The sequence below is a fragment of the Megascapheus bottae genome, chromosome 12 (assembly GCF_031878675.1).
Source record: "Megascapheus bottae isolate mThoBot1 chromosome 12, mThoBot2.hap1, whole genome shotgun sequence".
Lineage (NCBI taxonomy): Eukaryota > Metazoa > Chordata > Mammalia > Rodentia > Geomyidae > Megascapheus > Megascapheus bottae.
This window is the reverse complement of record NC_143520.1, coordinates 60,564,374-60,579,063: the sequence shown is the minus strand read 5'-3', so window position 1 is coordinate 60,579,063 and position 14,690 is coordinate 60,564,374. Positions and strand designations below refer to the sequence as shown.

General features: G+C 39.0%; 2 pseudogenes; both read right to left on the bottom strand.

The window, feature by feature from the left end:
• Positions 1-4,774, bottom strand: part of LOC150056634 (protein O-glucosyltransferase 3-like) — a 50,198-nt pseudogene extending 45,424 nt beyond the window's left edge.
• Positions 4,775-7,667: 2,893 nt separating this feature from the next.
• LOC150056633 (transcription factor A, mitochondrial pseudogene) lies at positions 7,668-8,421 on the bottom strand (annotated as a pseudogene).
• Between the last annotated feature and the right edge of the window lie 6,269 nt (positions 8,422-14,690).

Genomic DNA, 14,690 nt, shown 5'->3' with positions numbered 1-14,690 from the left:
TTGTATCTTCTATTTTAGTAAAGAATGTCTTTGAGATTTGATGGGTATTGCATTGAATTTGTATATTAATTTTGGCAGTATAGCCATTTTCACTGTATTGGTTCTCCCTACCCATGAGCATAGGATGTCTTTCCATTTCCTGGTATCCTATTCAATTCCTTTCATTAGGCATTTATAGTTTTCATTAAGTAATTCATTTACATGTTTTGTTAAGTTAATTCCTAAATATTTTATTCTTTGGGGAGCTATTGCAAATGGGATCATTTTCTTGATTTGGCCTTCTGTTTGTGTATTGTTGGTGTACAAGAAAGCAGGTATATTTTGTATCCTGCCACTTTGCTAAAGTAGTTTATTAATTCTAGGATTTGGGGAGTGGAGCTTATTGGGTCACTCAAGTAGAGGATCATGTCATCTGCAAATAGGGGTAGTTTAATTTCTTCTTTCCCTCTGTGTATCCCTTTGATGTCCTTCTCTTGCCTTATTGCTCTGGTTAAGTGTTCCAGCACTATACTGAAGAGAAGTGGAGAGAGTGGGATCCCTATCTAGTTCTTGATTTTAAGGTACATGGTTCCATTCTTTCACCATTTAGTATGATACTGGCTATAGGCTTGTCATACATGGCTTTAATTATTTTAAGGAATGTACCTCTTATTCCTATTTTTTCTAGTGCTTTCAACATGAACGGACGTTGTGTTTTGTCAAATGGCTTCTCCGCATCCAGAGAAATTATCATATGATTCTTATCCTTAGCTCTATTGATATGATGTATTACATTGATGGATTTGCGAATGTTAAAACAGCCTTGCATCAGTGAGATGAAGCCTACTTGATCGTAGTGTATAATTTTTAAAATTTGTTTCTGGATTCTGTTGGCTAGTATTTTATTGAGGAGTTTTGCATCTGTGTTCATTAGAGAGATAGGTCTGTAGTTTTCTTTTTTTGTTGGGTCTTTCCCTGGTTTGGGGATGAGTGTAATATTAGCTTCATAAAATGGGTTTGATATTGCTCCTTCTGCTTCTATTTCTCAGAAGAGTTTCAAGAGTATAGGTGTTACTTCATCTTTAAACATCTTGTAGAATTCCACAGTGAAACCATTTGGCCCTAGGCTCTTTTTGGTTAGCATTTCCCTGAGTGCTTCCACAATTTCATTGTAAGAGATTGGTTTGTTCAGTTTGTTTACCTCATCATTGTCCAATGTGGGTAACCTATATTTATTTAAGAAGTCATTCATTTCTACTAAATTTTCTTGTTTTTTTGAATATAGGCCCTGATAGTACTTATTCATAATAGACTGGATATGGGTCATGATTGTTCCCATGGGGTCTCTAATCTTGTTTATTTGAGGCTCCCTTGTCCTTTTTTTGATTAATCTTGCCAGGGGTCTGTCAACTTTGTTAACTCTTTCAAAGAACCTACTTTTTGATTTATTAATTTTATGTATAGTGGATCTTATTTCAATCTCTGATATTTCTGATTTTATTTTTGTTGTTTCTGTCCTTCTAGTTGTTTTAGAATTAACTTTTTCTTGCTGCTCGAGGTGCTTCAATTTCTTCTTTAGGTTATTTACATGTCTTTTTAATATGGGCTCCTATTGCAATAAAATTTCCCCTTAGAAATGCATTTGCTGTGTCCCATAAGTTCCTTTGCAATGTTTCTTGACTGTCATTACATTCAAGAAAGTTTTGAATTTCTTGTTTGATTTGATCTGTAACCAGGAGTTATTCAGAAATGTGTTGTTCAGTTTCCAAGTGATGGAAGGTGTTTTAATTTTTACTGTATTGTTCAGAACTAGTCTGACTCTACTGTGATCAGGTAGAATGCATGGGATTATATTAGTCCTCTTGTATCTGCTCAAGATTTCTGTATGAACTATTATATGACCTCTTTTGGAGTATGTTCCATGTGCTTCTGAGCAAAATGTATAAAGTTTCACAGTTGGATGGAAGACTCTGTGTATATCTGTTAAGCCTAGTTGGGCTATGGTGTAGTTTAAGTTAATGGTGTCTGCTTATCTTTTGTTGAGTTGACCTGTCATTTGTTGAGAGTGGCGTATTGAAGTCTCCCATTATGATTGTGTTTGAGTTATCTTGTTCTGTAATTCTAAAAGTTTGCCTGACAAATTTGTGCGCTCACTTGTTGGGTGAGTAAATGTTTACACCTGTAATATTGTGGGTAGGGATTGTACCCTTTACTAATATCTTTATCTTTATGTACTGATATTACTGAGAAGGTAATTTTGTCAGAGATGATGATTGCTACTTCTGCTTTTTTGCTCATGTGTTGAAGTGGAAAATTCTTTTCCATCCTTTCACTTGGAGTTTGTTTCTGTCTTTGGCAGCGAGGTGGGTCTCTTGGAGGCAACATATGGATGGTCTTGTTTCTTAATCCAGACTGCTGTTATGTGTCTTTTGACTGGATTGTTCAGCCAGTTCACATTGTCCTTTGTCATTATTTATTTTTACTTCTGAGTTTCTTTCTCTCTCTTTTTTCCCCTTTTGTGTTTAGTGATTTCTAGGTAATTGCTTCTTAATAGGGGTTTTTGCTGTTCTGCAATTTGTTCTTGATTATTTAATATTTTTTGTAATGTTGGTTTAGTGTGCAGGTATTCATATAGCTTCTTTTTGGAATGAAATATTCTTGTTTCTCCCTCAAATATAAATGCTAGTTTCACTGGACATATCAGTCTGGGTTGGCAGTTGTTGGTCTTCAGGACTTGAATGGGGTTTTTCCAAGCTTTTCTTGCATTTAGGGTTTGCATGGAGAGGTCTGCAGTTATTCTAATTTTTTCCCATTGTAGTATAGCTTTTTCTTTGTTTTTGCAGCATTTAAGAACAGCTCCTTGGTATTTGGGTCTATGTTTTTATTATGATGTGTCTACATAAGTTTCTTCTAGGATCTTGCCTGCTTGGAGTTCTGAAGTGTTCAATAATGTGAGTATTTTCCCTTTTGAGGTTGGGGAAGTTCTCTGCTATGATTTTGGTGAATAAGGGTTGCATTGCTTTATTATGAAACTCTGCCCCTTCTTTGATCCCTATTATATGAAGATTAGATTTCTTGGCTGTGTCTGCTACATCCTAGAGTTCTCTTTGGTGAATTCTTACTGATTTCTCCAGACTGATGATTCTCTGTTCCAGCTCTTGTGTTTTATCTTCCGTTCCTGATGTCCTATTCTCCATCTCAGTCAATCTGTTGCTTAATGCTTCCATTTTTGTTTACATTGTGGACACTGAGCTGATCATGTCTTCTGTGAGGATATTAATATTTTCATCTATTTCTCTTTTGAATTTGAGGAGTTCCTTGGTGATTTCTAGCTTATGTTCCTGGAATTGTTTTTGGAATTCTGCTTTAATCTCTTTAGTCATGTCCACAATCATCTTCTTGAATAGAATCATGTTTTGTCTCTCTTCGGGTGTCATTTCTTGGGATGGTGACATCTCTCTCATCCCTTCACTCTTGTTTCCTTTTGGGCTTTGTGTGGGGCTTTGATTATTTATATATGTCATGATACTTCATTGTGCTTTCCAATGCACTGAAAACTGTTGTTGTAGGTTCGCTCTGTGGTGGGTAGGTGGTGATCTTTACTTGTTTTTGGATTGGTGGTTCTGGGAATCTTTGTATACATGTGGTTCTCAGACAAATTAGTAACTCTGCCGACTAGGTCAGAGTTTGCAGCTTTTACAGGTGTGTCCTCCCATTCACGGAGGCTGCACAGCTAGCTCTCAGCCCAACCAGTGGCCCCACAGTTTGCCATAGGATGGAGTTGTGCACTTGCATCTCAGCTAGCCTGGTGGGGGACTAGTTTTCCTATCCTGTTCCCAGGGGCGGGGCCCTGCAGAGGGCCTGGGGTTTGGGAGTTTCTGGGAGCTCTAAGCTAAGCCAGCCTAGTTTGCCCCCTGCTCCCAGGGGTGGACCCAGCTGAGGATGTGGGTTCCAAGGGCGGAGCCATGCCTTTCTGGCTCTCCCAGTAGGTGCTCAGCCCCTGCTTGTCTGCCCTTCAGTTCCCTGCTATGTTTCAAATAGGTACCTGACTGCTTTTGCTGAGAATCTTTCTGTGACTCCTTGGCTGGCGGGGGGGGGGGGTGGTGGTGGTGGTGGTGGTGGTGGGCTTGGTGCTGTCTTGCTGGAGGGGGGGGGGGCTTGGTGCTGTCTTGCTGGAGGATCCCAGCAGGAGGGCGCCCACTTAGGTTTGGTTCAGTCATATGCTGCCTCACAGACTCATGCACACCCCCATCCACTGTTGGAAGTCAGAGTCTTAGCGCCCCTCAATCTCCAGTTTCAGTGGCCTAGGGCAGGTGGGAGCAGGGACACCTCCGCCCCCTTTGGTGGGGTGCTGGGTCTTAGCAATGGCCCACCTGTCAGTCTCCAGTCAATGGCCTGGGGGAGAGGGCTGTTGGGGGAAGGGGCAGGATTCTAAAGTCCTTGCCCTCCCCTGCACTTGCCAGTCTTTCTTGGGCGGAGTGTGAGGGGTCTGGGTTATGTTCTGTAGCTTGCCACCAGCTCTGCTTTCTTGATGGGTTGGGGGGAACCCACTGCTCTACTTACTCATAGGAATTTGATGTGAGCTGCTCCAAGGTGTTGGAGGGTCATTTGCTTCCCCTCTGGTCGCCGTTGCTATCTGTGCCACCTGCGCCCGGTATGTGTGGGATTCCTGGAGTTCCAGGATGGCCACCACCACTTTAGTGCCCAGTCTTAGTGGGATTTCTGTGTCTGGATTCCACTGTTTGCTGGAGTTCCGGGCTTCCTGGGCTCCAGGGCCCTCTGCTGCGGCTTTCATGGCTTGGAGCCGGTGGCAAGGGATGGGGGCGGGGGTGCTCGTGTTTTGGATTCTTTGAGAATAAAGCTTATGCTTTATCTGGATTTCTTTTCTGGTTTGTGTATTTCTCTGTCGCTTCTTGAATGTGTAGTTGTGGGTTCTTAAGATAGTTGGCTCGAGGGATTCCCTGATTCTCACTTTTTGTGGGAGAGAGCTAGGTTGTTCCCTATTGTCTTGGTGCCATCTTCCTTCCTCTTTCTTTTCTCTTTCCATATATTTTTCATTTTAATTAATAGAAGGTTTACATTATATTCACCAGATAGAAAGTGTGTTTCTTTCCAAACATCGATACCCTTTCTCATGCCTTGGTCCCCATTTCCCTCCCCCCACCCCTAGCCCTCATCTTGTTTTCCCCACTTCCCTATCCTATTTCAAATATCCAAATAAGCATATATATCAGATATCCAAATATCAAATATATATCAAATATCCAAATATATATCCAAATATATATCCAAATATATATCCAATATATATATATATATCCAAATATATATCCAAATATATATCCAAATATATATCAAATATCCAAATATATATCAAATATCCAAATAAGCATATATATCAGATAATAAGATGAAATACTGTAACAATATGAGATAACCAATGGACAACAAAAGAGATGAGAGATAATATAGTACATTAAAGACAACAATCACTCAGTATATAACTTTTGTTTCTATATCCTGGAGGTCCTTTTGTTTAGAGTCATCAGAAAGAATGATATTGCCCCATTTGTAAGGCAATGGAAAGACTTAGAAAAAAATCATATTAAGTGAAGTAAGCCAGACTCAAAGGAACATAGGTGCAATGATTTCCCTGATTTGACATAATCAGTAGAATCCTTGGGCTCTCCTAGCAGAGATTCATAATAGAACAAAACCTAGATACATACGGCCATATAGTATGGGCCCAGCTTTGTAAAGCATTTTTTTTTTACAGCAGATCATTACATTCCTCACATTACTCTGAAGGAATGCTGGGGCATGTGGACTATGTCACACTGCTTTTCCCTCTCATCCATACTGCTACAGATACCAAAGTTGCAGCAAAATATGCATAATAATTGTATGAGGAAATAATTAAAAATAATAAAAAAAACTATCAATAAAAGTTAACCTATAATAATTAGTATATGTCTAAGATTCTTGTAGCAGAGGATTACAATGACTCAAAAGCTATGGACATATGGCCATATAGAATGAGACTAAGCAAAATGAACTCCAGGCTATGGAAAGAAGAAATTTATCTTTGTGATTGGTCTTAATTTATTATGTAAAGTTATTTCTTTTCCCATTTTTCCTCCTTATGGTTCTTATAGTTTATGTCATGTTGTTACTGTATCTGCCTTTGGTACCTGGTATGTTGTATATATGTTCATCTGTTTGCTAGAAACAGGGAAGGGAGGGGGAAAAACAAAATGATTAGGAGGGTGTAGGAGGAGGGAAAGTAGGACAAAAACATGGGAACAAGTATCAGTGTTCAAGAAGTAATATACCTACTACTTGATAAATGTAACTGTAACCCCTCTATGCATTACCTTGACAATAAAATATAATAAAAAATTAAACTATAAACAAGAATTCAAATGCACTTACTTTCGTCTTATTTCAGAGTTGTTTTTCTGTTCCTTCCTCAACCCCTCTTTGGGGGAAATAATTCACCCCTCGTTTTATAAATAGAAATTTCTCTACATCTCAATGCAGAGGAATATTGGCTTTAAATTTTTTGCATTGTTCCTCCTTTTAAAATTATTTATTTATTTATTTTGTCAGTCTTGGGGCTTAAACTCTGAACCTGGGCACTGTCCCTGCTTTCTTGAGCTCAAGACTCAAGAACTACCCCTTGAGCCACAGCACCACTTCTGGTTTTCTGGTGGTTAATTGGAGACAAGATTCTCACAGACTTTAGTGCCCAGAATGGCTTTGAACTGCTATTCTCAGACATAGCCTACTGAGTAGCTAGGATTACAGGTGTGAGCCACTGTGCTTAAATTATTATTATTTTTTTGAAAAGTGAAATATTAGAATTTTTATTCTATGCTGTATAAAATACATATAGTTCTAGTACATAATTCGTTTTCACTTTAGTAAAAGAAAAAGACAATGAGAAAATGGTTTATAAATTTCTCAATCCCTTTTATAAAAGATTGTCACTGAAACTAGCCAGTGCTTGAATGTACAGCCAACTCTGAATATGTACGGATTATACCTAGGGACTAGAATTTACCCAGATGTAAGTTCTGGCATTTGTTTTTAATGGCACAATTATATCAGACAACACTTAGCGTCTACAGTATTGAGAAATTTGAAAACAAGCCTCTGCCTCCATGGGGGAAGGGGGGAAAGGTGCACAGGCAAGAATATCCTATACATAATCAGCATCGGTATAAAAAAAAAGTCACAGTCTGATTTACCTTTATCAAGATAAAATAATTATCTGCTAAATTTGCAGGAAAGATTTTGACTCTATTTTTTTTTTTTGTCTGGGACTAGGCGTTGTCCCTGAGCTCTTCAGCTCAAGGCTACCCCCTTGAGCCACAGTACCACTTCTGGTTTTCTGGTGGTTAATTGGAGATAAGAATCTCGATGGACTTTTTAGTACCTCAGACCTCAGCCTCCTGAGAAGCTAGGAAAACAGGCATGAGCCACCGTGCCCAGCTGTGGTTCTTATAAACAAAATTTTTCATGACCTTCATCTGTTTGGCTTTTACAAATACTAACACAAAATATGTTCAATTGGTAAAAGTCCATGGGCTAAAGAAAAAGAAATTGAATATAAAATGTTTACCACCTTTATCTATTCTAATATTACATCCGGCATTGAGACCTACTTGGCTTCTTGTGGCTAACCATCATGAACACAACTCAGTCTTCTTTAATGGTTTCCTGCCTTGATGTACAAGATCACTTCTTCCAACTTCTATCATTCGTTCTTCCCAAGATCTCATTTCATTATCATAACGAATTCTATCATCTTCAGAAAGCTGAAAATAACTCCTGCTTTTGAGAATCAGGCATATTTTTCCACATATCATATAAAGTCCTCAGTTTTTCCTTAGGTAGAGCACCTGTGGCTTCTTGAAATTTTTCAGCTACAAAAATGTTGTAAGCTAAACGAAGTTTTTGGTTTTTTTTTTTGGTTTTCCGAGAAATGTTAACTACCCCCCCCTTTTTTTTTATCAATGCTTTCCTTTTCAAACGTTTTTGTTTGATTTTTTTCTAGAGATAGCAACTGAGTTGGAGTAAGCTGTTCTTGAATTCTATGTATTTCTTCTTTGTATATTTTCCAATCTGCCTAATAAGCATCTTCATATTTTTTTCTTTGACTCAGGAAGTCCCCGCCATGCCTCTGCAATTTGTTGAATTAGTTCTTTATTTTTTTACATCCATGTTCTGAGCTCTAAATGCTGGTAGCTGTTCTTGAGAAAACTGAAGGTAGGAAGTCATAGGTTTCTTTGGACAACTACTCAAGGTAGATGAGAAACATTTTGGAAAATACACGAAACTGAGAGATGAACACAGACGGCTCCCACAGCCAGTGCACAGCTCCGCTCCACATCTCCCCAGCACCCTCAGAGCTCCCCACACGCCCCAGAGAATCGACATTGTGCCACCCCTAACCAGTCAGCAGCCAGTGCGGACTCGGTCTCACAGAACCTGCCACTCCACACCGTGGAGCCCCCACGGGGCCCACCCGAGCCAGCATGTGGACGCTTAGGGCTTGTTATCATGCCCGCCACTCGCAAGGCACTATGGGAGTTCCGACTTAAATTATTTTTAAAAATTACTTTTAGGTAGTTGTACAACGGGATTTCAACTCATCATATCAGTTTGGCAATACAGCAAAGGGCTCTTAATTAATGTCACCCCTTGTATCATTTCTTCCATCACTCCCAACTCCATCTATATCCTCAAGTTACCCAGTTTCACCTTTACATAATTACATTGAATTTCCTGAATGTATTCATTCACCATTCCTCTCTCTATTAATTTTACTCTGTTCCCTTGATCTCTTCCTGATTTCTGATAAAATAAAAAATGCTGTACGACTCTCAATTTATTACTCATTTTCTATGAAGAACAAAACCAAACAAAATCCTGTGTAAATCTGGTAATGTGGCTCAGTGTTAGGGTGCTTGACTAGCATGCATGAAGCCCTGGGTTCAATTCCTCAGTACCACATAAATAGAAAAATCCAGAAGCGGTGCTGTGGTGGAGTGCTAGCCTTGAGTAAAAGAGGTTCGGGGACAGTTTCCAGGCCCCGAGTTTAAAACCCAGGACTGGGAAAAACAAAACAACAAAAAATAAACTTTTATAGAACACTCCTTTACATTGTTTTACAGCCAACACAATGCATTCTATAACTGCTTTTATTCATTTGTGATTGCTATATATCCATTTGTGGCTACTTCTAAAGGATCAATTTTGATGGAAGCTTCTGATTCATGAACATTTATTTACTGATCACCCTTGCTAATAATTGATTCAGTCAACTCTTCAGACATGCGTAAGTCCACTAACATCAGTATGTGAGCCACCAACCCATTGTGTAGTAATAATCACATGAAAACTCAGCTGTGGTTGATAAACCATTTATTATTGGGTGGAGGTTTCAATATGTCTATTGAAAAGACCCAGTGATCATTATCCATGAACACAACCATGGCACGGTAGCAGTCTCTAGACTAGATTCCACTGCCATAGGTCACTAGAACTTCTAGAATGGTGGTGGTGGTAGGAAGAAAGTTCCTGAACTCATAACCAGGCAGAGTTTCTCTGTGTGAGTTTACATCAACATCATCTCTTGTGGAAGGAGGCACAAGATGACCATATTGAGAAGGCCTACCTTGAAAACAGTCAAGCACATTTTTGCCACATGGGAGATCTCATAGAATGTCTGAGGTAGTCATTCAGTACCACCATAAAATTACCAAGAAGCAGAGATTTTTATCATAAGAGTTTGAGTCACCCGCTGTGTATATCCCTTGATGGGAAACTTAGTATAAGGATGACTATTCACTAGACAGCCATCAACTTTCCCAGTTTTTCACTATCAACACAGATACTCAATATTTGCTCAGAGACACTGTTGTGTGGCTTTCTTCAAATACAAATAGCTTTGTCAATGGAATCCTCATAGCAACCTGGTGTGATTGTTGTCTGAGTGCTTTTTCAAAGTTTTTTTTCTTTATAGTTCTGGGGCTTGAACCCAGGGCCTGGGCAATTGTTCTTGGGCTTTCTTAAGGGTAGAGCTCTACCACTGGAGCCACAGCACCATTTCTGGCTTTTTCTGTGTATGTGGTACTGAGGAATTGAACCTAGGGCTTCATGCTTGCTAGATAGGCACTCTACTACTAGGCCATGCTCCTGGCTCTTAAATTTTTGTGTTTAGCATGTTTGACACCAATAATTCCTCTTTCTGGATTCTGATGAATCGGGTCTCAACTCAAAAAGTCACTTGTTTATGGTGATGATAATGTAAACATCCCAATAGATTGGATTCAGTCAGGTGTTGAAGTGAATGACAGTGACTTTGTCCCTCTGCCAAGGTAGAGGTTGATTTTCATTAGAATTTCTCCATTTGTTTCACTGTCAACACTGATGCTCAACACATGTTCAGAGACAAAGTCGTTTGGAACTGAAACTGCATTATTGTCTATATAGATAGCTTTAATATTCCCACCTCATTTACCAATCATTGCCCTAGCAACAATTTTACTCTGAACTAGAATGTATAATTCAACTGTTTCATTCATATTTCTGTCTATTTTAAACTACACACATATATACTGCACTGCACAACTGTCTCGATGCACAATTTACTTGTACTAAAGGACATAGTTTATGGCCTATAGAGGCCATAAAAAATAGCATGCAGGCAAGACATCCAAAATTCTGTACAACAGGTTAACGGTATCTACAGTGCTGTTACTCAGAGTACCAGCCTCTTTTCTTTGCGCTCTCAGTCTATTTCAGTTTATTATATTCAGTTGCTGTGAGACTTGATCTCAGCATTCTTGAGATCTCTGATTTTACTTCATTCTTTAAAAAATTTTAATTATATTGTCAAGGTGATGTACAGAGGAGTTAAGTTACACATATAGATTGCAAGTATATTTCTTGTTGAAGAGTGTGCCTCTTCCCTCATTTTTCTCCCACTTTCCATCCCCCCAAACAACCCCTACCCCAAGTTATAAAGTTCATTTCCAACATACATAATGTCTTCTGAGGTTTCACTGTTGCATTGGTTTTCCCTTACTTTATTCCTGACCTAGTTTTGGCATAAATTTACATAGTATATACCTATCTCCTCAGCTTGAGATTCATATACTAAATTGTTTCTTGATATAATTTAAAAAGCTGCCAAAGATATCTTTTATTTAAGAAGTGAAAAAAACAGGTTGATTGATGTCTTTAGTCACTATTTTCCCTTTCTATTTGATTACCACCATTTCCTAGTCACCTTTTCTCATAAGACAAAGATTGAAGTATTTCTCTTCATTATTATCTTTTATTCATTTTGGAAGGCTAATCAGGTACATTAAGGTATTTACTATTGTGGAATCCTCTCAAAGTTCTTCCATTTTCTTATTGCTTTTCTTGCTGCTGTTAAGATTTCCTTCCGCAGATAAATGTCATTTTTACTTTCCAGGTTTTTATTCCCATGACAGTGTAAAGTAAGGTTCTTGTAAGACAGGATTGATTCCTATGGGCATTCTAGAAACAAGAACTAGACTAGAGGAAATCATTGAATTTATTTGTCAAGAGTAGCTATGTGAGGGGCCAGGAGTTTGGCTTAACGCTTGCCTAGCATGCACGAAGACTGAGGTTTGATTCCTTGGTACCACATACATAGAAAAAAGCTGAAAGTGGTGCTGTGGCTCAAGTGGTAGAACTCTAGCCTTGAGAAAGCCAAAGGACATTTCAAGCTCAGGACTGGAAAAAAAAGAGTAGCTATGTGAGCCACTGCATCAATTAAATCAGGCTATCTAAAGCACAGGGAGATAGAAAAGAAAGACCAATTCATACAGGAACATCAAGGCAATTTTTTAATTTTGTTGGTGGTGAGGCTTGAATTCTGGGCCTGGGCACTGTCCCTGAGCTCTTCAGCTCAAGGCTACCACCTTACTCCTTGAGCCACAGAACCACTTCCGGGTTTCTGGTGGTTAATTGGAGATAAGAGTCTCATGGACTTTAGTGCCACAGGTGGCTTTAAACCACAATCCTAAAATCTCAACCTCCTGACTAGCTATGATGACAGGCGTGACCCACTGTACCAGCTGAAGACATTATTTTTAAGAGGAGAGAAAATAGATATTAGGAGGGCAAAAATCAATATATCCCTACCATTTCCATTACTTCTCTCTAATGGATGAAATTTTGTCACCCTCACAATCATATTAAAACTCCACCCACATTCCTATTTTGAGAAACAGAAATTTGAGAAGATAAAGGGGTTCATGAGGCTTGAGTCTTCATGATGAGATTTCTGCTCTTATGAGATATTTTATTTCTTTCTCTGGTTCTATTTATTTATCTTCTAGGGCTTGAACTCAAGGCCTGAAATTTTTTTTGCGGGGAGAGGGTTGTTGGGCTTGAACTCTGGGCCTGGTCATTGTCCCTGAGCTCTTATGCTCAAAGATACCATCCTACCCCTTGAGCCACAGCACCCCTCTGGTTTTCTGGTGATTAATTGGAGATAAGGGTCTCACAGACTTTTTGGTGAGTGAGCTGGCTTTGAACAACGACCCTCAGATCTCAGCCTCCTGAGTATCTAGGATTACAGGAGTGAGCCACCGTGCCCGACTTAAGGCTAGCTTTCTTATGCAAAGCTAGCATTCTAACACCTGAGACACAGCTCTCCTACTAGATTTTCAGTGGTTAATAAGAGATGAATCTCCTTGCCTTTTCTGCCCAGTTGGCTTCAAACTATCATCATCAGATCTCAGCTTTCTAAGTAGCTAGGATTACAGAGGCCAGGCACCTGTCTCTGGCCTCTGTCTCTGTTGCCGCCTCTGTGTCTGTGTCTATCTGGGTGTCTAGGTCTTTCTGTTCTCTTTCTCCAACTCTATCCCCCCCACTTTCCTGTTTTATCATGATGTAAAGATATAGCAAAAAAAATAACACAAAGCAAAATGCTCAATGAGAATCAAATAAAAAAAATAGGACCCTAATCTTGGATTTTCCAACTTCTGCAACTGTGGTAAATAAACAACAGTTGCTTAAGTTACCTCATCTATGATATTTTGTTATAGAAGTCAAAAAAGATAAAGGCATCTTTTCACCATAATCTCTACACATTAGACTATGTGCTTATTTTCGAAACACAAGCTATATTTTGTTACTATATTTAAAAGACTTGTTTATGGCCTTGTTTTATTTAGCATAGATTCCAAATACACTTAAACGGCTCCAAGACTACCTTTGATCTGGAGCCTGCCTACCCTTCAGCCTTATGCCAATTTCTTCCTCACTCTCTTTTTTTTTTTTTTGCCAGTCATGGGCTTGAGCTCAGGGCCTGAGCACTGTCCTTGGACTTTCTCAAGGTTAGAGCTCTACCACTTGAGCCTCAGCACCATTTCTGGCTTTTTTCTATGTATGTGGTACCGAGGAATCGAATTTGGGTCTTCGTGCATGCTAGGCAAGCATTCTACCACTAGGCCAAACTCTGGGCCCCTTCCTTACTCTCTTTAAGTAGATAAAAGTTTCCATAGCAAAAGGCTTTCTAGCCTTTGTCTATTAGAATTATTGTATTCTCTGCCTAGAAACCTTTTGCCTGTTTTTACTATTTTAATATCACTTACCTTGCACATCTCAGCTCAAATGTCAGTTCTCCTGTGTCTATGTATTCTCATATTTGTATTTGCTTTAATTAAAGCACCATTTATCTGGCTTAGATTTCTCTACACTCTGAATGTTAGTTGTTATTGATTTTTCCCTGTAGTGGAACAAAAGCTGTGTAAGTAGATAAACTATATTTGTGTTTCCTAAACCTAGATTAGCCTACCACAAGTCTCTCCATTTCTACATTTTGAAAGAACCCTTAACAAATACCGACACTAAGAATAGACATTAAGACATAGGTAAGCATTAACTTTACAACAGGAATCTCTAATAGGTACTGGTAGCATATGAGAATTGGTCACCAATGCTTTTCTTCAATGGGTCTTTTGCATCTTTTAAATCTTGGAAGAATATGAAAGTGCTTCAGTATGTAAGGCTTAGTGGATTTTGATTGTCTAAATATTTCTACAAATCTTTCTTAATTATGCTAAAATTGCCTGGTCTCTTCCTAGAAGCTACATATTAAAAGAAATGACCTGATTTCCCTAGCGGCCTCACCGCGGCTGGCAGCCTGCAGTGGGTGGAGGTAGCGCCTGGGAGCGGGTGGGTTGGGGTTAGCTGCTGCAGACAGGGCCTGCACTGGGGTTTGTGGGCGGCTGCCGCATCTCTAGCTGCTGCTTTTGCTTCTCTGTTAGATGGCTTAGAACTTTTCTGACAACTGTTGGTCACTTTAAACAAAGTACTTTTCTTCTGCCAGAATTGAATAAGTTATGAATAAATGTAACGATTCTAAAATGGTAGTTGATGTCCAGAAGTAACACTGCTTCTTTTGCTTTGTATTTTTGTAGCACAGCACATGTTCTGTTCTTATTTGACCTATATGAGTTCTAAGAAATGTCAAGAAGTTAAACTGTTGTACATGTGACTTAATGAAATTCTGTTATTAAGCCTTCATTTATAGGGACTATTTGCTTTTGATTCTAAGGCATGAAACTCAGAAATAGTACACTGTATATGTGAAGAATAAAGTATTTAAGTAAAGATTAGTGAGAATATTGACAAGTTTGCCTGTGTGCCTAATCTAAGGCTTG